Below are 24,749 nucleotides of genomic sequence, written 5' to 3' on the forward strand. Positions count from 1 at the left end.
AGTCCTGCCAGAACTGCTTCCAAATCCTGAGGAAGGAGATCGTCACATGTATCAAGGAAAGACCCGCAGGGGAGTATTCAGCTGTCATCACTGAAGGGAGGAGGGATTTGTCAACAATTTAAAAAATCAATTCGGGAATAGGCACAGATGAACATGTGAAAAAAAGTTAATTTCTTTACTGTTTGGGTGGTGAAAATGCCACAGATCCAACCCCTCCCCCCCATAAACTGTTCCATAAATGAGATCAGTGCCCTGAACATCCCAGATGGGGTCAGAGATTTTGGCATGGAACGATCCAAGACATAATTTAGGTTACTGTCTAGAATCATCTGATGTGAGTCTCAATCCAGGAGGAGGTTCACCAGGGAGTTTATAAAATTCAGATCATCCCAGTTGGGAGCATAAATGTTTACTAAAATAACCAGAGTGTTTTCCAGTGGATCACAGACAACAATATAACGGCCATTGGGGTCATCCATAATCCGAGAGGGAGTAAATTGTATTTTTTATGGATTAGTATTGCCGTGCCTCTAGTCCAAATCACACTGAAGGATCTCTGCATCCTCCTCACAACCCACCCTCCCACTCAGCTTAGTGTCATCTACAATTTTGGAGATATTACATTTAGTTCCCTCATCTAAATCATTAATACACATTGTGAATAGCTGGGGTCCCAGCACCAATCCCTACGATACCCCATTAGTCACTGCCTGTCATTTGGAAAATGATTTGTTTATTCCTATTCTTTGTTTCCTGTCTGCCAGCCAGTTTTCTATCCATGTCAATACACTATCCCAGTCCCATGCACTTTAATTGTACACGTTAGTCTCTGATGTGGTGCTTTGTCAAAAGCTTTCTAAAAGTCCAAATTGACCACATCGATTGGCTCCCCTCATCAACTCTACTAGTTATATCCTCGATGGATTCTACTAGATTTGTCAAACATGATATCCCTTCCGTAAATCTGTGCTGACTCTGTCCGATCCTGCCACTGTTTTCCAAGTGCTCTGCTATTAAATCTGTTATAATGGACTCTAGAGTTTTGCCCTCTACTCAAATCTGTCTAGTCTACAATTCCCTGTTTTCTCTCGACCTCCTTTTTTAAATAGTGGGGTTACATTAGCTACCTTTTGGTCAGTACTAACTGTTCTAAAGTCTATAGAATCTTGCTGAAGTCTAGGTCTGAAGCATTCAATTCAGGTGACCTTGACCTATACAAGAAAGCCAGATATGATCTAAAGAAATCCATCAAAGGTGCCAAAAGACAGTACCGGACCAAGCCCGAATCCCAGGCTAGCCACACGGACCCCCGCCGTCTATTGCAAAGTCTGCAAGATATAACGGGCTACAAAATGAAGGCATGTAAAATCGTCGGCTCCAATGCACCCCTCCCTGATGAGTTCAACGCATTCTATGCCCGCTTTGAGCAAGGGGTCAGCGAGAGCAAGCCCTCCACCCCAGAAGCCTTGGATGAACTTATATCTGAGATCACCATTGCAGACGTCAGAGCAGCCTTCTCGAAGGTCAACCCACGGAAAGCCACTGGCCCGGATGGGGCACCCGGACGAGCACTCAGGTCTTGCGCGGGTCAGCTGGCGGGGGTATTCGCACACATCTTCAACATCTCTTTACAACAATCTGAGGTCCCTATCTGCTTCAAGAAGATGACCATCATCCCTGTACCAAAGAAAGGCCAAGCAGCGTGCCTTAATGACTATCGTCCAGTGGCTCTGACATCCATCATCATGAAGAGCTCCGAAAGGTTAGTCATGGCACGAATCAACTCCAGCCTCCCGGGTTGACTTGATCCACTACAGTTCGCCTACCGCTGCAACAGGTCCACAGAAAACGCCATCTCCCTGGCTCTGCACTCAACACTGGAATACCTAGACACCTATGTCAGACTCCTTTTTATCGACTACAGCTCAGGCTTCAACACCATCGTTCCTACGAAACTCATCTCCAAACTCCGTGGCCTTGGCCTCGGCTCCTCCCTCTGTGAGTGGATCCTGAACTTTCTAACCCACAGGCCACAATCAGTAAGGATAGCAACAACACCTCCTCCACGATCATCCTCAACACCGGTGCCCCAGAAGGCTGTGTCCTCAGCCCCCTACTATACTCCTTATACACCTATGACTGTGTGGCCAAATTCCCCTCCAACTCGATTTTCAAATTTGCTGATGACACCACCGTAGTGGGTCGGATTTCAAACAATGACGAGACAGAGTACAGGAATGAGATAGAGAATCTGGTGAACTGGTGCGCTGACAATAATCTCTCCCTCAATGTCAACAAAACGAAGGAGATTGTCATCGACGTCAGGAAGCATAGTGGAGAACATGCCCCTGTCTACATCAACGGGAACAAAGTAGAAAGGGTCGAGAGCTTCAAGTTTGTAGGTGTACAGATCACCAACAACCTGTCCTGGTCCCCCCATGCCGACACTATAGTTAAGAATGCCCACCAACGCTCTACTTTCTCAGAAGACTAAGGAAATTTGGCATGTCAGCTACGACTCTCACCAACTTCTACAGATGCACCACAGAAAGCATTCTTTCTGGTTGTATCACAGCTTGGTATGGAACCTGCTCTGCCCAAGACCGCAGGAAACTACAAAAGGTTGTGAATGTAGCTCAATCCATCACGCAAACCGGCCTCCCATCCATTGACTCTATCTATAATTCCCGTTGCCTCAGAAAGGCAGCCAGCATAATTAAGTACCCCACGCACCCTGGACATGCTCTCTTCCACCTTCTTCCGTCAGGAAAAAGATACCAAAGTTTGAGGTCACGTACCAACCGACTCAAGAACAGCTTCTTCCCTACTGCCATCAGACTTTTGAATGGACCTACCTCGCATTAAGTTGATCTTTTTTCTACACCTTGCTATAACTGTAACATTATATTCTGCAGTCTCTCCATCCTTCCCTATGTATGGTATGCATTGTTTGTGCAGCATGCAAGAAACAATACTTTTCACTGTATACTAATACATGTGACAATAATAAATCAAATCAAATCAAAATCTAATCAATGCATTCACTATTTCTGAGGTCTCTTCCTCAATACTCTGGGATGTAGATTATCAGGCCCTGGGGATTTATCGGCCTTCAATCCCATCAATTTCCCCGGAACCATTTCTCTACTAGCACTGATCTCTTTCAGTTCTTCCCTATTACTAAACCCTGTGTTCCCCAACATTTCTGGTATGTTATTTGTGTCCTCGTTTGAGAGGACAGAATCAAATTAAGAATTTAATTGGTCAGCCATTTCTTTGTTCCCTATTATAAATTCCCCTGTTTCTGAATGTAATGGACTACATTTGTCTTCACCAATCTTTTTCTCTCTTCACATATATGACAATGATATTGCAAAAAAAATTAAGTATTTCCCATTTTCCTCACAATTTGCTCAATTCTATTTATGTAAGAAGGTTTGTTTTGTGTAAAGAAATGTGAAATTTTCTTCCGGTGACGGCTTTGGAGGAGTAAGTCGCACATTTGGTGGCTCTCGATCTGGTCAGACCTTTGGACCTTTTTCCCCGACTTTTTTGTACTTTTGAGTGCTGGATCTGAAGGCATAGACGCTCAGGCACTGACTCCAGACATAGGTGTATGGAATTAAGAAGCAGAAAGAATCGTAAACAGCTGAAGAAGTGGGCAAACAAGGGCAGTGTAGAAGCTGCTGCTGAGGACAATATGGCCGATGTCCAGACCCCGGTGCAAGCAGCCCAGCCATCGACGGAGCATCTGTTGAAGGTCATCCAAGAGAGCTTTACTGAGTTGAAGCGGGACAGTTTAGACCCGATTCAGAAATCTATCGAGCGCCTGGAGCATAGGCTGGATGCCCAGGATTGGACGATCCAGAAGCTGGAAAAGGAGCTGGAGGAGCAGGAGGATCACCAAACGGTGGTGGAGGCGGAGATGGAGAGGCTGAAGGATCAACAAAAAAGGCTCCTAGAAAAGGTGGAGGACCTGGAAAATAGGTCTCGTCGGCAGAATTTGAGAATCGTTGGTCTCCCGGAGGTGGCTGAGGGAGAGGTTGCCGCAGCGTATGTGGCGGGCATGTTCCAGAAGCTGTTGGGAGATGATGTCTTCCCTCGCCCGGTGGAGGGCGCTGGAGAGGCAGCCGCGAGCGGGAGTTAGGTTACAGGGTGTTGTTGCTGGGGGGTGTTGCTCTCTTTGGTTGGCTCTGGATATGGCGGTCAATATGGTCGCCTTCCTTAATTCTAATTACGTTTGCTCTAGAGTCGGCAGGTATCTTTCGATACCGCCACAAGGGTCAAAACCGAATATTGATCAAGGACTCGATACACCAGTTAGTTAGTTCAAAGTCAATGCTTATTTATTTACACATACAATTAAATATATTTATGCACGAAACTCTACAGACTAAACCATCACTACTGCTAAAACCTATATTTAGCTTCGGGCGCCCACTCAGTCAGAGGAACAATGGCCGTTGTTCGGATCCAAGGCTGCTGGGGTCGAAGTGATGAAGGGGAACAGCTAAGGTCGTCTGTCTGGTAGCGAGAGTTGACCTTGGACTTACTTGCTTCTGGTGCAGCTGGTGGACAGGTCTCTCCTCGGTGAGAGTCGGGTCCAAGAGATCGATTCTCTCTTGGGTCTCCTTCTTATACCAAAAGGGGCTTCGCGCTCTTTTGGGCGGGCCTTGAACTTGGCCCCAATCAATTGGGCCATTTCTTGATCATTCATATTGATCTCATCCAATAAAGGGGTGGGTGCCCTGATGGCTGGGCGTGTCCTAGGTGGCCGTTGGCCTGCTTTGTTTTGGTCTCCTCTGGCGCCGGGGTATCTGCCTTAGTATCGGTTACTCAAATGTTACTCTTTTGTTCCCGGAGATGGGCTATTAGTATGCTAATAGGCCTACAGTTTTGGTCTTGTCTGGGAGCTGTGGCTCCAATATACAGACAAGCTCTGAACCTGCTTGTTTTCTCCGCATTGTCCATTAACCCTGCAATCTTTGCAAAGTGTCCATTTTGTAATCGGGAAATGGCCATCCCAGATGGCTACACGGGGGAGTGGGGGTAGTAGTTCTGCTGACGAGGGAGGGACTTAGGTGCGGGATCATGGAGGAGGTCGGAGGTGGGGGGCTGCCAGAAGGCGGGCCGGGGGGAGCGCAACACAGGGGCTGGGGGCGGCCCAAGAAAGGAGATGGCTGATCGGCGGGGGGGGGCACAGTGCCCCTAAACCAGGCTGATCACCTGGAACGCCAGAGGGTTAATCGGGCCGGTAAAGAGGGCACGTGTGTTCGTGCATCTGAGGGCGCTGAAGGCGGACGTAATAATGCTTCAGGAGACCCATCTGAAAGAGGCGGACCAGGTCAGATTAAGGAAGGGCTGGATTAGCCAGGTCTTCCACTCGGGGCTGGACACTAAAACCAGGGGGTTGCGATTTTGGTCAACAAACGGGTGCAATTTGAGGCGGGCAGCATAATCTTGGATGGGGGAGTCAGATTTATCATGGTGAGTGGCAAACTTGAGGGGATGAGGGTAGTCTTGGTCAATGTATATGCCCCAAATTGGGATGATGTGGAGTTTATTAAGAAACTGCTGGGGAACATACCTAACCTGGACTCACACAGGCTGATTATGGGAGGGGATTTTAACACAGTCCTTGACCCCGGCCTAGACGGGTCGTGTTCAAGAACGGGTAAGGTGCAGGCAATGGCAAAAGAGCTGAGGGGGTTTATGGAGCAAATGGGGGGGGCTGATCCATGGAGGGCTAGTCGGCCGACGGGGAAGGAATTTTCGTTCTATTCACATGTCCATGAGGTGTATTCCCGAATTGATTTTTTCATCATGAGCAGGGGTTTGCTAGCGGGGGTGACAGACGTAGAATATTCGGCAATCGCTATTTCAGACCATGCCCCGCACTGGGTGGGTCTGCAGGTCAGCAAGGAAAGTTTTCTGCGCCCTCAATGGTGGCTAGAGATTGGTCTGTTGGCGGATGAGGCGGTGTGTGAGAGGGTGAGGAAATGTATGCAAAACTACCTGCAGGCCAATGACACAGGGAAAGTCTCAGCTGCGGTGCTTTGGGAGGCGCTGAAGGCAGTGGTGAGAGGGGAGCTGATTTCGATTAGAGCGCATAGGGACAGGACGGACAGGGCAGAAACGGACCGACTGGTAAAGGAGATCTTACAGACAGACAGGAAATATGCAGGGACCCCAAGGGCAGAGCTATTAAGGGAACGACGAAGGCTACAGACTGAGTTTGGGGTGTTGTCCACAGGTAAGGCTGTGGAGCAGCTGAGGAAGGCGAGGGGTGTGATTTACGAGCATGGGGAGAAAGCCAGTAGAATGCTGGCACAGCAACTGGGGAAGAGGGAGGCGGCCAGGGAAATAGGGAAGGTAGTTGATGGGGGAGGGGACTTGTAAGGAGATCCGGCAGGGCTGAACAAGGTGTTCAGGGACTTCTATAGCAAGCTTTACACCTCGGAACCCCCCCCCCCCCCCCCCGGAGCTGAAGGGGATGAGGCGCTTTCTGGATGGACTGACCTTCCCAAAAGTGGGCAGGGGGTTGGTAGACGGGTTGGGGGCCCCGATCAGGACCGAAGAAATATTGAGGGACTTGAGGGCCATGCAATCGGGGAAAGCCCCAGGGCTCGATGGGTATCCGGTGGAGTTTTACAAAAAGTTCTCCGAGATAGTGGGGACGGTGCTGGTTAGGGTTTTTAATGAGGCAAGAGACGGAGAGGTGTTACCCCCGACGATGTCACAGGCCACCATCTCCTTGATATTGAAACGGGACAAAGACCCAGAGGCATGTGAGTCCTGTAGGCCGATCTCTCTGCTCAACGTAAATGCTAAAATACTGGCCAAGCTCTTGGCGGCTAGGATTGAGGACTGTGTGCCAGACATCATTATGGAAGATCAAGCCGGGTCAGGCTGTTATACCAGGCTCCGGAGGTGAGTGTGAGGACGAATAGGACGACATCTGACTATTTCAGACTGTACCATGGGACAAGGCAGGGGTGTCCCCTCTCCCCACTGCTGTCTGTGTTAGCAATAGAGCTGCTGCAATTGCCCTGAGAGTTTCTAGGGGTTGGAAGGGGCTGGTACGGGGAGGGCGGTGGAACACAGAGTTTCATTGTATGCCGACGACCTGCTCATATACACCACGGATCCAGTGGCTGGGATGGATGAAATCATGGGGATCCTGAAGGAATTCGGCCGGTTCTCGGGGTACAAACTGATCATGGCAAAGAATGAGTTGTTTGTAGTCCAGGCGAGGGACCAGGAGGGTAGGTTGAGGGGGCGGCCATTCAGGCTAGTAGGGGACAGCTTTAGATACTTAGGGATACAGGTGGCGCAGGGCTGAGGCCGGCTGCACAAGTTGAACTTATCTCGGTTGGTGGAGCAAATGAGGGCTGAGTTCCGGAGGTGGGATGTGCTCCCACTGACACGAGCGGGGAGAGTGCAGACGGTTAAAATGACAATCCACCTGAGATTCCTGTTCGTCTTCCAGTGTCTCCCCATTTTCATTCCGCGGTCTTTTTTCAAGAAGGTCAATAAAATGATTATGGGATTCGTGTGGGCAGGAAAGTCCCTGCAGGTGAGGAGATTGATGATTGAGAGGAACCGAGGGGAGGGGGGGCTGGCGCTGCCAAACTTTAGTAACTACTACTGGGCGGCCAACATAGCTATGATAAGGAAGTGGATGGGGAATGCGGGGTCGGTTTGGGGGCGAATGGAGGCCACTTCGTGCAGGGGCACCAGTTTGGCAGCCCTGGTCACGGCACCCCTGCCGCTCCCGCCAGCGCGGTACTCCACCAGCCCTATAGTGGTGGCGACTTTGCGGATCTGGGGCCAATGGAGAAGGCACGGGGGGAAGTGGAAGCATCGGTTTGGTCCCCAATTTGTGACAATCACCGGTTTGCCCCGTGGAATATGGACGTTGGGTTCCGAGCATGGCGGAGGGCTGGGATTGAGAGGATGGGGGATTTGTTCTTGGAAGGGAGCTTCCCGCGCATGAGGAGAGTTAGAGGAGAAATTTGGGCTGGCGAGAGGGAATGAGTTCAGGTACTTGCAGGTGCGGGACTTTCTACGCAGATCCCATCCTTCCCACGCCTGCCACTTAGGGGGATTCAGGACAGGGTAGTGTCCAGTGGATGGGTGGGGGAGGGGAGTGTCTCAGATATATATAAGGAACTTATGGGAGCAGAGGAGACACAGACCGAGGAGCTGAAGCTTAAGTGGGAAGAGGAGATCGGGGGTGAGATGGAAGAGGGCTTATGGATGAGGCGTTGAGTAGGGTAAACACAACCGCAACATGCGCCAGGCTCAGCCTGATTCAATTCCAGGTCGTCCACCGGGCCCACATGCCAGTGGCCCGGATGAGCAAATTTTGCGGATTGGAGGACAGGTGCGCCAGATGTTCGGGAGGGCTGGCGAACTATGTCCACATGTTTTGGTCATGCCCAAAACTCAGGGGGTACTGGCAGGGGTTCATGGATGTTATGTCCCGAGTACTGGAAACAGGGGTGGTGATGAGTCCAGAGGTGGCTATTTTTGGGGTTTCGGAGGACCCGGGAGTACGTTTTGGCCTTTGCTTCCCTGGTAGCCCGGCGACGAATTCTGTTGGCATGGAGGGACTCAAATCCTCCGAAGTCGGAGGCCTGGCTATTGGATACGGCGAGCTTTCTAGGTCTGGAAAAAGTTAAGTTCGCTTTGAGAGGGTCAGTGTCAGGGTTCGCCCGGAGGTGGCAACCATTTATCGATTTCTTCACGGAAAATTAATCGTCAGCAGGGTGGGGTTAGGGTAACGTAGATTAGGGGGCTAGTTAGGCTGGTCCTTGTAGGAGGGGAGCTGGTTGTCTTGCACTATAATGATTGTTTTTTGCAAAGTTTTATATTGTTGTTTATTGTGCCAAAATGTCTTAATAAAATTGTTTAGCAAAAAAAAAGAAATGTGAAATTTTGTGGTGTGGTTCTGTCAGTTAATCATGGGGTGTTCAGATTTTCTTTCAAAGTTAGCAGTCTCTAACGCAACAAAGGTTGATTAAAAAAATCTTTAAAACTTGACAAAAGGAGATAACGATTTTGTAGAAAGGAACTTCATGTAAGATTATTGATGGTTTTGGATAGATAGATCAATAGATAACTGCAAATTCAAATGTGCAACAAATGATTATCTAGTAAATTTAACGCATGCAATTAAATGACTGAGTTTACATGTTTCTTGTTTTCTGGTTTGCCTTGTTGGAATTTTGTGAGGATGAATATTTTTAGAAAAAGGCTGTCTTCTGAACATTGTTGCTCGTGGATGCATTGATGGATAAATCCTCAATCTTAACACCAGGATTTGTTGGTATCAGCAATGTGAAAAATATACAAATTAATAGACACATGAATTTAAAGTTTCAAAATGGTCCTGATCTTTCATGATGCAAAAGGATTCAGCACGTGAAAATGTTAATGTCATGACCACATTCACAACCGTACACAGTGCCTCCTCAAGGGTGCAAGTTGGATTTAAGCGGTGACATATCTCGGTGGCTGCATTTTTGCTCTTGTTTAAGGCTTCTGCCATACAGACGGAATTATGCCTAGGTCTAAACATGTAACTCCTGAGGCAAGGAAAAATGGATGCCTCAAATCTAATCAAGTATGTTCTTGCCTCCACAGAAACTCTTCTTAAAAATCTAGAGGAAACATTCCTAAATTAATTCCATCCCAATTACTTTGCTTTCTCCAAGAGAACGAAGCAGCTGAATGCACGTTATCAAGACTTGTAATAAACAATGAGAAAATAAATTAAATGACTTTGGCCTACTGGACACAATATGAGAGGGAGCTGCAGGTACTATATATAGCTCACTGAAATCAAGTGTGCAGCAGCAATAAGGAAGCTCAGTCTTGGCAAGTACAGCTTACTCAAATCTCTGGAACTGAAGTACATACGAGTTCCTGGTATGGCCTCACCTGGAATACTGCATGCAATTTTAGTTGTCACATTACAGCAACAATGCATTGGATTGAAAGGAATGCTAAAAAAGGTGAACCAAATGAACAACTATTTTGAGACATTGAGCTATGGCGAGAGATTGAAGAGCCTGGATTTGTTATTGTGGAAGAAAAATCTCACGGGAAATACCCACGTGTTTAAGATTCTTCAGGGAACACTCGTACAGTACAATGTGGTGTACAAGGTACTGCTGATAGCAGGAGCTAACAGATGGGGTATAGGCATTCCTGTATGTCCTCAACACATTGAGAAGAAGATGTTGGCCATTATTGGAAGGGCCAATGCTGAGATCATGGCCAATGGTGGGGCAGAAACAATCAACGATAATAGTATTCTCCTACATAATCGTTCTTCTCACATCCCACCTCTCCCCCCCCCCCCTACACCGTCTTCGGATTTACAGGCTGAAGATGGTATAAGAATGCCCTTTTTACTTTGTCCCTCTTACCTGCAGCACATCCTTCCCCTTGTGCCTTTCTCCATTTGGATACCCAAGAAGTGCAAACTGAACAGGCAGTGGAGAAACAGCAGGAACGACAAAGCTGCTGAAAGCGATACCACCATATGCACAGGCAAATACTGATCCTGTGCCTAATTTGGAGAATAGCATTGAGGCGGGTTCAGCCTCCAGCCCATATGATTTACCACCACCTCCTGCCAACATCCAGCCTGACTGCGTGGGAAGTTGCTGGCAGGATTTAAATGAGGCCAAGGTGTTAAGTTGCTCTCAACTTTATTTCGGCAGCACTCAAAATGTCAACCAGCTTTTGAAAACAGATCCATAATTCAAATCGTCTGTATCCCTCAGACATCTTTCCAGGCTGAAATGCACAAGTCTCTGCTGTCTTCTCCTATAGAGATCTGAAACTGGGAATTACCTTGGTGCTGCCTCCCTGCACTTTTCCTATTTCCGGCACCCAGAACTGGAGGACCTATTTTCTGTGCTGGGAACAATCTTCTTAAACTCCTCTTCTTGTCTCTTCCATTCTCACCTTCAACAAATGCGAGGAGCTCATGGACATCTTTATTGAACTTACGAATTAGGAGCTGGAGTAGGCCATTCGGCCCCTCGAGCCTGTTCTGCAATTCAATAAGATCATGGCTGATCTGATTGTAACCTCAACACCATATTACTTATCCCCGATAATCTTTCATCCCCTTGTTAATCAAGAAGCTATTTAGCTCTGCCTTAAAAATATTCAGACTCTGCTTCCACTGCCTTTTGAGGAAGAGATGTTCCAGACATGCACCACCCTCTGAGAGAAAAAGTCCTCCTCATCTTCGGCTTAAATGAATGACCCCTTATTTATAAACAATGACCCCTAATTCTAGATTTCCTAACAAGAGGAAACATCCTCTCCACATCCACTCTGTCAGGATTTTAAACATTTGAATCAAAGCGCCTCTTCAAAACTCTATCGGATACAAACCTAACTTCTCCAATCTTTCCACATGAGCCAACCTGCCCATTCCTGGAATTAGTCGAGTAAAGCTTCTCTGATCTGCTTCTAATTTACATCTTTCCTTACAACTAATCAGGAATGGTTACAGCAGAAAAGGGTGTACTAAATGATCTGTTTGAGCTGCACACAGAAAAATACTTTTCACTGTACCTCAGTACACGTGACAATAAACAAATCCAATCCAATCTATTCAGCCTTCGTGACTGTGCTGGCTCTCTGAAGGACCAATTCACTGAACACCAATACCCCCTCCCTCCCCCGCAGCCCTCCACCCTCTCTGTAGCCTTGCATATTTTTCCTTTCCAGATAATAATCAAATTTGCTCTTGAATACTTTAGGTGATCCTTCCCCCACCAGACAGTGCATTCCACATCCTAAACGCTTGCTGCATGAAATTTTTTCTTCATGTCACCATTACTTCTTTTGCCAATTACCCTGTGCCTGTGCTCTCTTGTTCTAGATTCTTCTTCTCTTTCTAACCACATGATTTTTCTGCTCTGTCCAGATGCCCATCAAGATCAAGACAATCTGATCTTCTGCCACTGCTTCGACACTCTGCTCCACGAGCCTACCTGGCCAAATTTCCTTAAATGCTAACCCGTACCTAACTCTGAACTTACTCAGTTTCCAGTTTTCTCCTATCCTCTCGAAAGCTCATCGTGTTGATACCAAGGCATTTTTATAAGGTTATTTTTGGTTTGGAAATGTTAATTTTATAATTTGGATAAATGAAAGGACACCTGGTCTGAGGGACTGGCAGACAGGCCGAGGTAAATTACAGATCAAATGGAGGTCAAATGGAAAGTGATGTTAATTTAGTGAAGTCATGTTGTGAGGTTTTAATAGTTAACAATAGGAGCATTGTAAACAGTTTCTTGAGGAGATGGGCTAACTGTGAGGGTATATACTAATTTTCCCTCGATCAGAAAAGGATTGAAGGCTGATGGTAAACAAGGGAAGGTTTTAAGTATCCATAGAAACATAGGAAGATAGGCCATTCAGCCCCTCGAGCCTGCTCTGGCATTCAAGAGATCATGGCTGACATTTATCACAGTGCCATTTACCAACATTAGACCCATATCGCTTGATGCCATTTGTATATAGAAATCTATTGATCTCTTTCCTGAACATACTCAATGACTTTCACAGCCGAGTGGGGCATAGAGAATTCCAAAAATCCACCACCCTCAGTGAAGAGATTCCTCATCTCTGCCCTAAATGGCCTACCCGTTATTACCCCCATCCTTACTGCTCCCCCAGCCACCCTGATGCCTTTCAGATCAAAAGAGGTTTAAAGTTAAGGCAAAGTAATTTGCATTTCTATCTGATGACAGGCCATGTGTGTCACATCGTTGTCATGGAGCTGGGTTGAAAGAGGAAGGTTCCATCGTTTTAATATATCTCTGCTGCTTTGACAGTTGTCAGGCAGTCAGCCTGAGAGCAGTCTGTGAGAAAGCATTGTGACTGCCAGAGGTTGGGGTCAGGAGGTCAGGAACCACGAGCGTTTCTGTGGGACACTGCCCAGGGATTGTAAGGGGGGACCCACGCTTCGAATAAAATACCCAAATTCATGAGGAATTAAAGACTGCCCGACATGCCTAGTGATGCTCGTGGAAATGATCGGCAATTGGGATCCTGTCACAGAGAGAGAGAGAGAATTCTGGAAATAATTGCCAAACTGGAAGCTAAAGAGAATCGGAGTAAATCCCTGGGAGCTGAGACACACATTGATTTGGTTCTAGGAGAACTGGAAGGATACCCAACAATCTGTAGCGTTAAACAAAAGGAGTTCTTAGCTGAAATTAAAAGTTGAATGAGGAGAGTTCTGTTTGGAACTTTTGTATGAAGTGCTTATGTGATTTCAAGCAGAATTTTCCATTCTGTAGTGTAGTGGAGAGCGGAAATGTCATTGTGATTCCTGATGGGTGGCCGGATGACTGAGAACATGCGATTTTCTGCTTTTCGGCTCATAATGCATCAGTGAGGAGGTTAGCGGATCATGTGATGGGGTAGGCAGGAATACACCCACCCCACCGTTACCTCACAGGACGAAACTCTGGCGCCATATTTAAATGGCACCTGAACAGGCTTTCACTCACTTTAGGCCAGTTGTTGTGCTGAAGAAGAAAACAATGGCCCTGAGGAGAAGCAAATCCTCTGCACCGCAGTTCAGCAAAGCCTCCCTCAGGAATTCACCTCCAGGATACCCAAGAGAGGTGGGAGGTCCTCTTTCCAAGAGATGGGAGCAGGAGGTCCTCCCACCTGACCATGCCGGCCTGGGGGATGTCGCCGGGGAGGTTAGTATCCGTGTCAGTGCAGTGTCGCCAACTGGTGAATGATCTTCTCTGCTTTTCCAGGGTAAGTGAAACTTCTACTCTCTCCAAAGTCACACTCTTATAAGACCACCAGGCAGTCAAACTGTTAGACCCCATAGGGATGTCACACATGACCGGCAAATGGGACATCAACACTGAATTCTGCCAGCCACTTTAAACTCACCATCTCATGGACGTTCTTGCACAAGCGGCATCCAAAACCCTTACTGGGGAGGACTCAGAGACAAGAGGCATGTTTCTGAATTGTTCTTTCATCCATTGTGCTGACATACATCTTTATACAGGACAGGATTTCACATGGCAAAAGAGAGAGAGCCAAGACCAGTGGGGGAACCCAGGAGTTCAGGACCGGTTCCAGGTTTGAAAAGTAGGCCGCAGAGCTGGCTGGGGAGGAGAAGGATTCTTCCTGTGTGTCGGAAGAGAACGGCCTCCCCCAACAAGCAGTGAGGCTCTATCCGGTATACATCAACAACTTGTAGACAATGACTATGAGTGATGTATGAGCCTGCCTAGTCAATCATTAGGCAGCACGGTAGCACAAGTGGCTAGCACTGTGGGCTCATAGTGCCAGGGTCCCAGGTTTGATTCTCTGCTGGGTCACTGACTGTGCGGAGTCTGCACGTTCTCCCCGTGTCTGTGTGGGTTTCCTCCGGGTGCTCCGGTTTCCTCCCACAGTCCAAAGACGTGCAGGTTAGGTGGATTGGCCATGATAAATTGCCCTTAGTGACCCAAAAGTTTAGGAGGGGTTATTGGATTACGGTGGAAGTGAGGGCTTAAGTGGGTTGGTGCAGACTCGATGGGCTGAATGGCCTCCTTCTGCACTAAATGTTCTATTACTTCTTTCTTCTCTCTATTCTAGGTACCAGTAAGAAAACAGTGAGGCCTTGCTCATTGCTTTTACCTGTACCCTTCACCAGCGCAGATGCACGCACCACTGTGGAACAGGTTCTAGTGTAGGCTTGGGTGCACAGAAACAGGTCCACAACAGATGGAAGCAGTGACAGCCGTGGTCTCTGACACATAGACGACTGCTGAAGACCAGGCCTTTGCTGAGAACCGAGTCTGATGATGAGCCTCTGGAATCGACCCTGTGAGGCATGTTGGTGATGCAGAGACAGGCAGGGGAACATCAGGCAGAATTATCAGAGGCTGTTTGCAGACTGGTTTGAAGGATGGAAGAGTTGGTCCCTGTTCAGTCTGTAGTGGTGGTGGTGCAGCACCATGGGAAGGCTGGTGGCTGCCTTGTAGAACCAGGGCCAGCAGTTTCTGCAAGATTTGCGTTCGGATAGGCACACCAATTTGCCTCGACGCAGTGGCGCCTTGCACCTCACCTCGATGACTTTGCCTCGTTTCTGGTTGCCTGGCTATGACCTGCCCAGTCCACCTCAGCCATGGCCTGGGTGTTGAGTCACCCCTTTTCCCCTTGATGACGAGTTGCTTCTGATCCCAACATGATGCCTGACTCGACATCACCCTCCCTCCTCGTGGCTTTTATTGCCAATTCGCCCAGCCACAGCAGCCCCTGGCTCCCGAATCACCTCGCCTCACTGCTGGCTGCCTGGCTATGTCCTGCCCAGTCCTCCTCAGCCCTGGCCTAAGGGTTGAGTCGCCGCAATCCCCTCGATGCTTCTGGGCATCGACCGACTGGCTGGCTCACTCACTACCTCCTCATGGCTTTTTTTTGCCAATTCACAAAAACGTTTGTTCAGCAAACACAGGAGATCTTCGCCTTGATTGTTGCCATGGCGTGGGGTGCCTGCAACATGGCCGAGGGCATGTGCTCCATGGTGCATGGTGTCCACCAGTATCAGGGCCGGAGGACAGCGAAGCTACTAGATCTCACTCCAGCTGCCCCTCTATCCCATGGAGGAGCACAGGGGTCCCCAGAAGGAACAGGATAGACAGGAGCGCAGCCTGGTGCCTTTCACCCAGGAGACCATGGTGTGTCCAGCCCATCTGCAACCCTGTTGCCATGAGCGACACACCTCCAGCCCCACTTACCAAGGAGCGCAGCATTGCAACACCCGTGCAACCTGAAAGTAGGCCCAGACCCTCAAGGTCCAGGCCAGGGGACGCCTGCCCAGGTCACCTCAGGCAACAGGGTGTGGAAGTCATCAGGCAGCTTCACCCTCAGCTGTGGATCCTGGGGATACACCTAGATGTAGCGGGAGGATGTGGAAGAGTAGGAAATGATAGGTACCTAGTGGGCACAGTAGAGCCTAGGCACTACTAGAGAAAAGTCACCATTGTAGTAGCGCACTTGTATTCTCCTCGTGTCTTTGTGGGCCTCACCCCCACAACCCAAAGATGTGCAGGGTAGATGAATTGGCCACGCTAAATTGCCCCTTAATTGGAAAAAAAAGAATTGGGTACTTTAATTTTAAAAATAAAGCAATAGCGCACTTGAAATAAAAATCGCTGTGATCACCCATAAAGATCATCCATGATGTAATGTCATAGTGCCATGCTCTACAAACACCCACTTCTTCCCTGTACAGTGTGAGAATGGCAGCGTAATGTCTCTCCCATCTCCCACATTGGCGGCGCAGTAAAAACGTGCCGCTCCTCTTGTGGAGCCCCCCAGCCCCATGCCCACCATCCATGGAACATTAACCCCCCCCCCCGCCTCCACAACAACGCTCAGGCCTCTCATGTTTGCCAGCATTCTCTCGTTATGAGAATGCCAAGGGCTAAAGGTTTGTGGAGAATCTGTCCACCTAGTCAGTGGGTGGAGAAAAACTGGCCTTGGAGAAGGCAGTAGCAACTGAGATTTGCCATTCAGCCTCTGGGTCCCAAAATAAACCTGTTCAGTGGCAAGTCGCATTGAACCCTCTGTCTGGAAGGAGTCAGACATATGGCTGAGGATGCGAGCAGCATCACTCTGTCCTTAATGTAATCATCATCATTCTCCTGCAGCATCCGGCCAATCACTGTTGTGCCCTGCCCATGAATGTAGCCACCAACACAATGACCTCCAGCAGGCACCACAGTAGTGAACGGATGTCAGGTCCCATGGTGGGAGAGGTCTTTGCCCCCTACTTCCTGTCATCCCCAAATCGAGAGGGTATGAGGTGTTCCTAGCCCTGCACCCCAAGCAGGCCCTGGTCATCGGCCGAGGTCCTTCCACCTCCTCCTCCTCCGTAGGGTGCTCTTCATCATCCTTCTCGATATCCTCCTCATTTGAGGAGATGTGGCACTCCTCCATCTCTTCCTGGCCCGGCTGCTTGCCCCACTACAGTGCCAGGTTGTCCAGAGCGCAGCAGGCCACTATGGTGCAGGACACCCTCTTGAGGCTGTAATGGAGACCTCCCACCAACTGGCCAGGCACCGGAATCTCATCTTGAGCAGGCCTGCCCGACTAGCGCACATGTTGACTCAGGAGTTTCGTTGAAGAGAGTCTCAGTGGGTGTTTGGGGCCTTTCCATTGGCGTCATCAGCCACCTCCTGAGTGGGTAACCTCTTCTCCCCAGGAGCCATCAGTCCAGCTTCTGCTCTCCCTCAACAACGGCTGGGATCTGTGAGTGCTTCAAGATGTAACTATCATGGACGCTTACTGTGAAACAGACACACACCTGCATGATGCGCATCGTGTGGTCACAGTCGAGCTGGACATTGAGGAAGTGGTATCCCTTACAGTTCACAAATGGTGCCTCTTGCTGCCATGGGGAATGCAGTCAATGACACTCAACACCTGAGGCATGCCTGATATGCGGGCAAAGCCCATGGCCCTGGCGTCCTGGCTCGCCTGGTCTTGGTCCAAGTTGACGAACATGTGGGCTGTCATTTCCATGATCTCCCTTATGCACTTGTGCACAGCAGCTTGGGAGATGCCATACAGGTCACCCGTCCTGCCCTAAAAGGAGAGGCTGGCATAGAAATTCAGAGTGGCAGTAACTTTCAGGACCACAGGCAATGGGTGAACTCCCAGTCCATGTGGTGCCAACTCCTGCATCACCTGGCAAAGGTGGTCCACCATCCACTGGGACAGACACAGTCTTCTCCAGCATCCAACCTCTGAAGTTTGGAGGTACGACAATATATCCGTGGCAGGTAGTGACTCCTCTGAGGCATCGCCATTTGTGGCCCGGCTCCCGAAAGATCAACGGGCTTTCCTGGCCGTGTGCAGCAGCATGTTGATGTTGCTGCTCAATAGCTGTCAAAAGAATTGCCAGCTCAACTGGCTCTATGATTCTCTCCAATCATAAACTGAAAGGAAGAGAACATCAAAGTGAGCGATGAGGAGTCCTGACTATGCCCTGACCCTCAGCCCTGTCAACATCTGGGACATCCGCTCATACACATCCGCCTATGTGAGTGCTTTCCAATGAGCCTCACTCTCCTGTCACACAATAGTCACTTCCCAACAATTTCCCCTCTCAACTCCACCTGAATGAATCTCTTTGACGCTTGTGAGCCTTAGCAATCTATATGCCCCCACCCAAGGGTGAGGAGTGAGGGAAGTTGACTGCATTCTAACCTCACTGGGGAATCGGACGTTGCCACCCATCATCTCCTGAGTAGGAGACTGCTGAGCACCTTCACCATAACACTTTGCATTGGTGACCACACCTATGTAGCCTCTCTGTCATGTAGACGTGAGTTTTAGCCTTGGAGTTCAACTATGTTTTATAAACCAATTAAACTAAATTAAACAAACTGAGGAACAAAGTAAAAAGGACAGACCTTCAAATATAACAAATCACAAATGAAACTGAGAACATTAAAAACTAAACTGATTTGAGGGGTCAATAAGGTACCCGAGCCCCTGCGGTGCTCAATGGGTACAGAAGGCCTCAGCGGGCATCACTTGCTTCCTCTCCAGTGACACTCAGTCGCGAATGTAGTCGCGGTAGAGGGGCAGACAGTCAGGTCGGACGACCCCCTCGGTCGCCTGCTGCCTGGACCTGGTGAATCCAGGCCCAGAATCAGGTCCTCCTCCCTTCCCGTCGCTCTCCGCACTGGGTGCCCATAGATCAGGAGCATGTGGCTGAAGTGCAAACAAAACTGCAACAAAAACACGGTTCAAAATTGGGCATCAATTCGTGCCAAGTTCATGCAGTGCAGGGTCCCAGGTTCAATTGCTGGCTTGGGTCACCTGTCTGTGTGGAGTCTGCACGTTCTCGCCGTGTCTGCGTGGGTTTCCTCCGGTGTTCCGGTTTCCGCCCACAGTCCAAAGATGTGCAGATTAGGTGGATTGGCCATGATAAATTGCCCTTAGTGTCCAAAAAAGGATAGGTGGGGTTATTGGATTACGGGGATAGGGTGGGGATGTGGCCTTAAGTGGGGTGCTCTTTCTAAGGGCCGGTGCAGACTGGATGGGCTGAATGGCCTCCTTCTGCACTGTAAATTCTATGATCTAAGATCAATGCTAACTAAATTGGAACAATTGACTCATCAAGGAAGGTTCAGGGAGCTGATTAGGCAACCTGCTTCCCTTGTGGCAGGCGAGACACACCTGATGCATATGAAGACTGCAATTTGCAGTCAAGATCAAGCATCAGATCAAGTTCATGATCAGGAGCAATGCTTTTTCTTGTCAGCCTGGATCTAGTAAGTCTCTGGTGGTGACCATGAATTGGATTCAATGTGAATTGGTTTTTGGAGCAAGCAAGGAGATTAAGGGCTTGCCCCTGTCCACTCTGCACATTGGCTTTGTAACTTTAAGAACAGAATGAAAATGTGAAAAAAGCGTTGTTCTTAGCAGGCACCCTCATTCCCCCAGCTCTCAGCGGATTAAACAAGCCTTGCAACTTGAACAGCCACCCACCCAGACACTAATCCCGGACAGCCTGACCTCCATAACCAGTGGCTTTGAACTTCCAGACAGTTTATGCCCTCTGGCTTCACAGTGCTGTCTGAGTGTGGGGGTTTAGGCAGGTGTGAGGGTCTACAGATGGATGATGAAAGAGTTTGGTGACGTCATGCTGATCAGTTACTTGCTGCACAAAATGAGTTTGCAGAAACCTCTCAAGCGACTCTATCTTTAGAAGATCTAGAGAGCTATACTTTGGAACAGAGACCAGAGAAGTGATGCACTTAGATTTTCTTTCAAGGACTTTTCAATGTCTGTAGCGACAGATACTGAAATAACTACTCCAGAAGTACCATCTACAGAAAGGAATGAGGACACTTCTGAGGTCGCAAATAACCAAGTTCAAGAATGCTGGATTCTACTAAGAAGGAATAGACGTCCACCACAGAGACTGTCTCATTGAACTGTATAATGTATAGAAACAACTTATCGGGGATCTACTGTATGCATGTTAATTGTTGTCATTGCAGTATTGCAGTAAGGTGTTATGTATCTGGGAATACATCCTGTTGGTTCTTCACCACGTGATGTGTAGTGACTTCAGCAATGTTTGCACAGGCTTTGGGCAGATCACCATCTTGATTGTACTGAGAAACACCCTTAATAAACTTCTCATTGTGATTTACAAGAATGTGGGCACCTCCATACCTTCTTTTTGCGGCAACAAAGAAATATAACATATAAGCATAACATGCAGATTAGGTGGATTGGCCATGATAAATTGCCCATAGTGTCCAAAAAAGGTTAGGTGGGGTTATTGGATTACCGGGATTTCTCTGCGCAAAACTCAACTATCATTCCTACTGTCCAACTCATTCTGTAAGTTCTGAGCTGCAACTTTCAGTTCTACTGCCTCCCCTGGCTTGTTATCAACTGCAAATTTAACAGGTCATTATATAAATTAGAATCACTATTGCTCCCAACAATGGGCCCTAAGGCACACCAGTCAATCATTCCCCTCACTCTGACACACCTCCACTAATGATTATTCAATGTTTCTTCACCTTTGAATCATCTATAATTCATTCCTAGGGCCTATTGCTTCAGTTTAATTAACAGACTTATGTATGGCACTTTGTCAAAAACGTCTGAAGATCAAAGTATGTAAATTCTTAGGTCTTCCACAGTCCACTTGGGCTATCGCTTCAACAAAGAATGCAATGGGGCTGGTCAGGAGAGATCTTCCCACCGTAAATCCCTGTTGACAATTAGGATATTGTTATGCAGATAATCTTCAAGTTTACTCATGATAATTGATCAAGATCTTTGTGACCGTAAGTAGTAAGCATACTCAGTACTGGGAATTCATAGAGCATTGTGTCTCCTGCCGAGGCAAAATGGCCACAAAGATGGCTGCTGATACATGTCTACATGCGCACTGGTTTGCGGATACGCAGAAAACCAATGACACTGCGCCCAAGTGCATGGCTTTGATTTATTTAAGGTCTGCGACCTTAATTGCAGAGCGGATCTTGACCTGTGGTCCTGAATAAAAAACATCTATTTTGCTGCGTGTAATTGGTATCGTTGCCTTCAGTCTGAAATTGGATTATTTTCTGTTTGCCTGTGACCTCTTTAGAATTACCTTTAACTGTTTACAAAGAGTACCTTGTTCCAATATTGATGTTTATCCAGCCAGCTGCTGGATTCTCCGTAACTCAGACACACTGCTGGAAGGCTCACGTTGGTATTATTTCTCTGTTCCTTGATCTTCTTCAGAATTGTGCCAACTGATTCAGCTCCAGCTGAAAGTGAGCTGGGGGGCGCGATTCTCCGCTCCCGCCACTAAGTGCCCACGCCGTCGTGAACACCGTCGAGGTTCACGACGGCGCGAAACGGCCCCGATCTCGACCGATTCAGGGCCCGAAAATGGGCTAGGATCGGGGCCGCGAGAAACTCGGGGGGCATGTCGCTAAAGCAGCATTGTCAGCGCGCGCCGGGCATTGGCGCTGCATAAAAGCGGCGTTGCGTCATCCGCTGCCTAACTGGCATCACCCGCGCATGCGCGGGTTGGCCGGCGCCAGCCCCCACAGCATTCCCGTGCTGTTCCCGCCGGCAGCGACCAGGTGTGGATGGCGCCGGCGGGAAGCCGTCGCTTTAGGCAGGCCGCTCGGCCCATCCGGGCCAGAGAATAGCGGGTGTAGCGGAGAATCGCCATTTTGGGTGTCCCGGGCGATTCTCCGGCCTGCGCCGCTCAGAACTCGACGGGGCCGTTCCCGCCGCTTGGGTGCATCGCGGGAGGGCGTCGGGCCGGTGTCGCGGGGAAAAATGGCGCCCCAGGCAATTCTCCAAACCGGCGCGCGAGCGGAGAATCGCGCCCGGGAAGTGCCTCAACACAGATTGTTTGGAAAAGGTGAACATTCATGATAGGTGTGTCTTTTTAAAAAATCTGCAATCAAATCCAAAGTAAAATTACGAATTATCAAATTAAGATAGCGGCCGCCCAGAGTAAACTTTAAAGATGTGATCCGTTCTTGTTGGTTAAATGTTTGTTTGCATTTTAAAAAGCAGTAAGGTGGAGCAATATGCAGTCTATATAATGTGCATTTTCATCGATTATTTGATGACATACCCAGTTAAATGTATTGAGTTAATTGGACAATTGTGATTAAGCACCGATTGGCACCCAATGACATCATGGAGGAAAGCAGTACAACTGCTCATGCACCATATTGGCAGCAAACCCAGCCTTCTTAGAAACTGTGCCAACCTCTTCTCACATGAGTGGACCTGGTAAGGTGATGAAACATTTTGTGGAACTCCATCCCCATGCATGTGATTGTCATATTGGCCACCACCTTCCATCACTTCTGGCTGTTCTTTTTGGAGGCCTGCATTGCCCAGATCCATACAGGGCATTCCTCTGCTGTCTCTTCTGAGAGGTTACACTTCAGTTTCTGATTGCTCCTTCTAGATGATCCGATTAAAACTGATTCCAAGCCAAGATGAGAAATCACTTGATTCAAGCTTTTTTCGTGTTCCAAACCCGTCAAGTCACTGAAGGCTCTTAAATCATGTAGCATCATGCATGTTCCTACCCTTTCTCCTCCCACATCAGAGACAGTTATTAAAGTGAGATATTAAGTGCATTATTAAAGTGAGATAATCCCGAGAAGCCCATTTTAGTTCAAGGCACAAATGAGGCCCAACTGTTATTTTGCTTGGATTTTTAACAAAATAAAAGTCTAGGCTAATAACTCAGAGCTCATTTGAAAATACACTTTGTTTTCCAATGCATCTGACATTTCACTTGAATTGGGAATAGGATTAAAACTAGGCACAACGCAACCGCATAGTATTAGAGCATGCACAGCGGTTGATTTTTTACTCTTGAAAATTCACATTATTAACAGTGGAAGTGGTGTCTGAGATGCAAGGATGAGATACTTCATTTAAAATTTGATAGAGGATATGATGGCGATGGTGCTAGAAAGAAAATTGAAGGTGCAAATCATTTGGCTTTGCTATACTTTGCAGAGTTTCACCAAAGTCATTTATTTATTCAGGCTAACAAAATCCAGTGATTAAATGATTAAAACCTATAAATCATTCATTTAGTTTGACACACTGAGTTCTATTTTTGAAGAAATTTCAAAGACGATATTTTATTATTTAAGGGTCTATGGCATAACAAAATCTTCATGAGGCCTGACTTTGTGTGGGTCACCAGCTTACCGCTTTGTTAGTACAGATAGTAATGAGCACCAATGGTGCAGTAGTTCATGCTGTGCAAGCATAGACTAAATATCCCTGTGGTTGTTTTGTGTAAATGGAACAGGTCAGCAGTAATTACCACCCAGCCCAATTCCATTCATTTAGTCAAGAGCAATGTGAAGAATAACTAAAATAAGTTCCTAATGTTGTCACACCGAACATTTAGAATTTCCTTGTTTAAAAAAATATTTGTGCCTTGTCTTCATCAGTATGGCAGGATTCCAAACATGTAAAGTTAAAAACAAAAAATGCTGGAAATACTTAACAGATTAGACAGCATCTGTGATGGGAGAAATACAGTTAACATTTCATTCAGGTCAATGGTGTGTCGGCGGAACTGGGAACTAACTGTTCTGCTAATAAGTCATCACCCTGAAATTTATCATTGAATCTTGAGAGTCAGTGCAGCTCAGAGGGAGGCCATGTGGCCCATCAGGCACGTGTTGGCTCTCTGCAAGAGCAAAAAACAAGTCGCACTCCACTGCCCTTTAGCACACCACATTGTTTCTCCTCAGATGTTCTTGCAGTTCCCTTCTGAAAGCTCTAGTTGAATCTCCTTGGGGATGTGCAGCTAATCGACCTCCCACCAACCTTTAGGAAGGATCGTCGCTGACAGGAATGCATCAGAGTGCTGTCCCGATGTGACACTTCTCCTATTTTCCCAGCTCACCTATGTCCAAGGCAGCCATCATGGGGCCTGGAAAATTCAGCCCTATGCCTCTGTTTATAAAGGCCAGGATCCAGATGCCTTTTCAACTATATTTTCAACCCCCCCTTTAGCAATTTGAGAATATGAGCCCGATCTAACCAAATGGAACACGCGCAGCACCGAGAAACACAACGCAAATCCGATCAGATTCAGGGCCTCAGTGGAGGATACTCACCCAGGGCCGCAGTTAGCCCCATTTGCTGCACTAAGGGTCCCCGCTCGCCAGAACTCCAGTGCAAGGAGAGATCGGGATGCAAGTTTAAATGGCGTCCCAATCTCTTGACCACCCGATGGACCCCAAACCCCCCAAAAGCCCCAACCCACTGATAAGGGGGTCCTCCAGGCTCCCCTGCACCCCACGTCATGTGCACATGGCACCCCCAACAGTAAAGAAATGCCAGCGGCAACTTGGCAGTGCCAGCCTGACATCCTGGCAGTGCCCTTGCCAGATGGAAGCACCACCTGGGCACCAGGTGGCAGGTTACCACCCTGCCTAGAGGGCAAGCTCATGGGGGCCCCCAATCCGCTGGGAGACCCCCCATGAATGCCGTTCTGCCTGGTGCCCATTTGTGGAGACCAGTGCTGAACAGAGCTCGCCTGCGGTCCCTGAGGCGAAGGAAATGGAGACCAACGCCTCGGTTACCTCAGGAAACTGCATCTTAGAGTGAGATTAGCTGCCTCGTTCTAATATGCAGATTTGCCAAAAAAGTGCACTTCAGTAGGGAGT

General features: G+C 48.1%; 1 long non-coding RNA gene across 2 annotated transcripts in view; it reads left to right on the forward strand.

Annotated features, from left to right (window-relative positions):
• Window positions 1-20,734: 20,734 nt before the first annotated feature.
• Window positions 20,735-24,749, forward strand: part of LOC140429997 (uncharacterized) — a 123,243-nt gene continuing 119,228 nt past the window's right edge. For both annotated transcript variants that reach the window (XR_011949261.1, XR_011949262.1), the window contains exon 1: window positions 20,735-20,873. This is a non-coding gene — a long non-coding RNA (uncharacterized lncRNA). The remainder of the gene's footprint in view (window positions 20,874-24,749) is intronic.

Source organism: Scyliorhinus torazame, chromosome 9 (genome assembly GCF_047496885.1).
Source record: "Scyliorhinus torazame isolate Kashiwa2021f chromosome 9, sScyTor2.1, whole genome shotgun sequence".
NCBI lineage: Eukaryota > Metazoa > Chordata > Chondrichthyes > Carcharhiniformes > Scyliorhinidae > Scyliorhinus > Scyliorhinus torazame.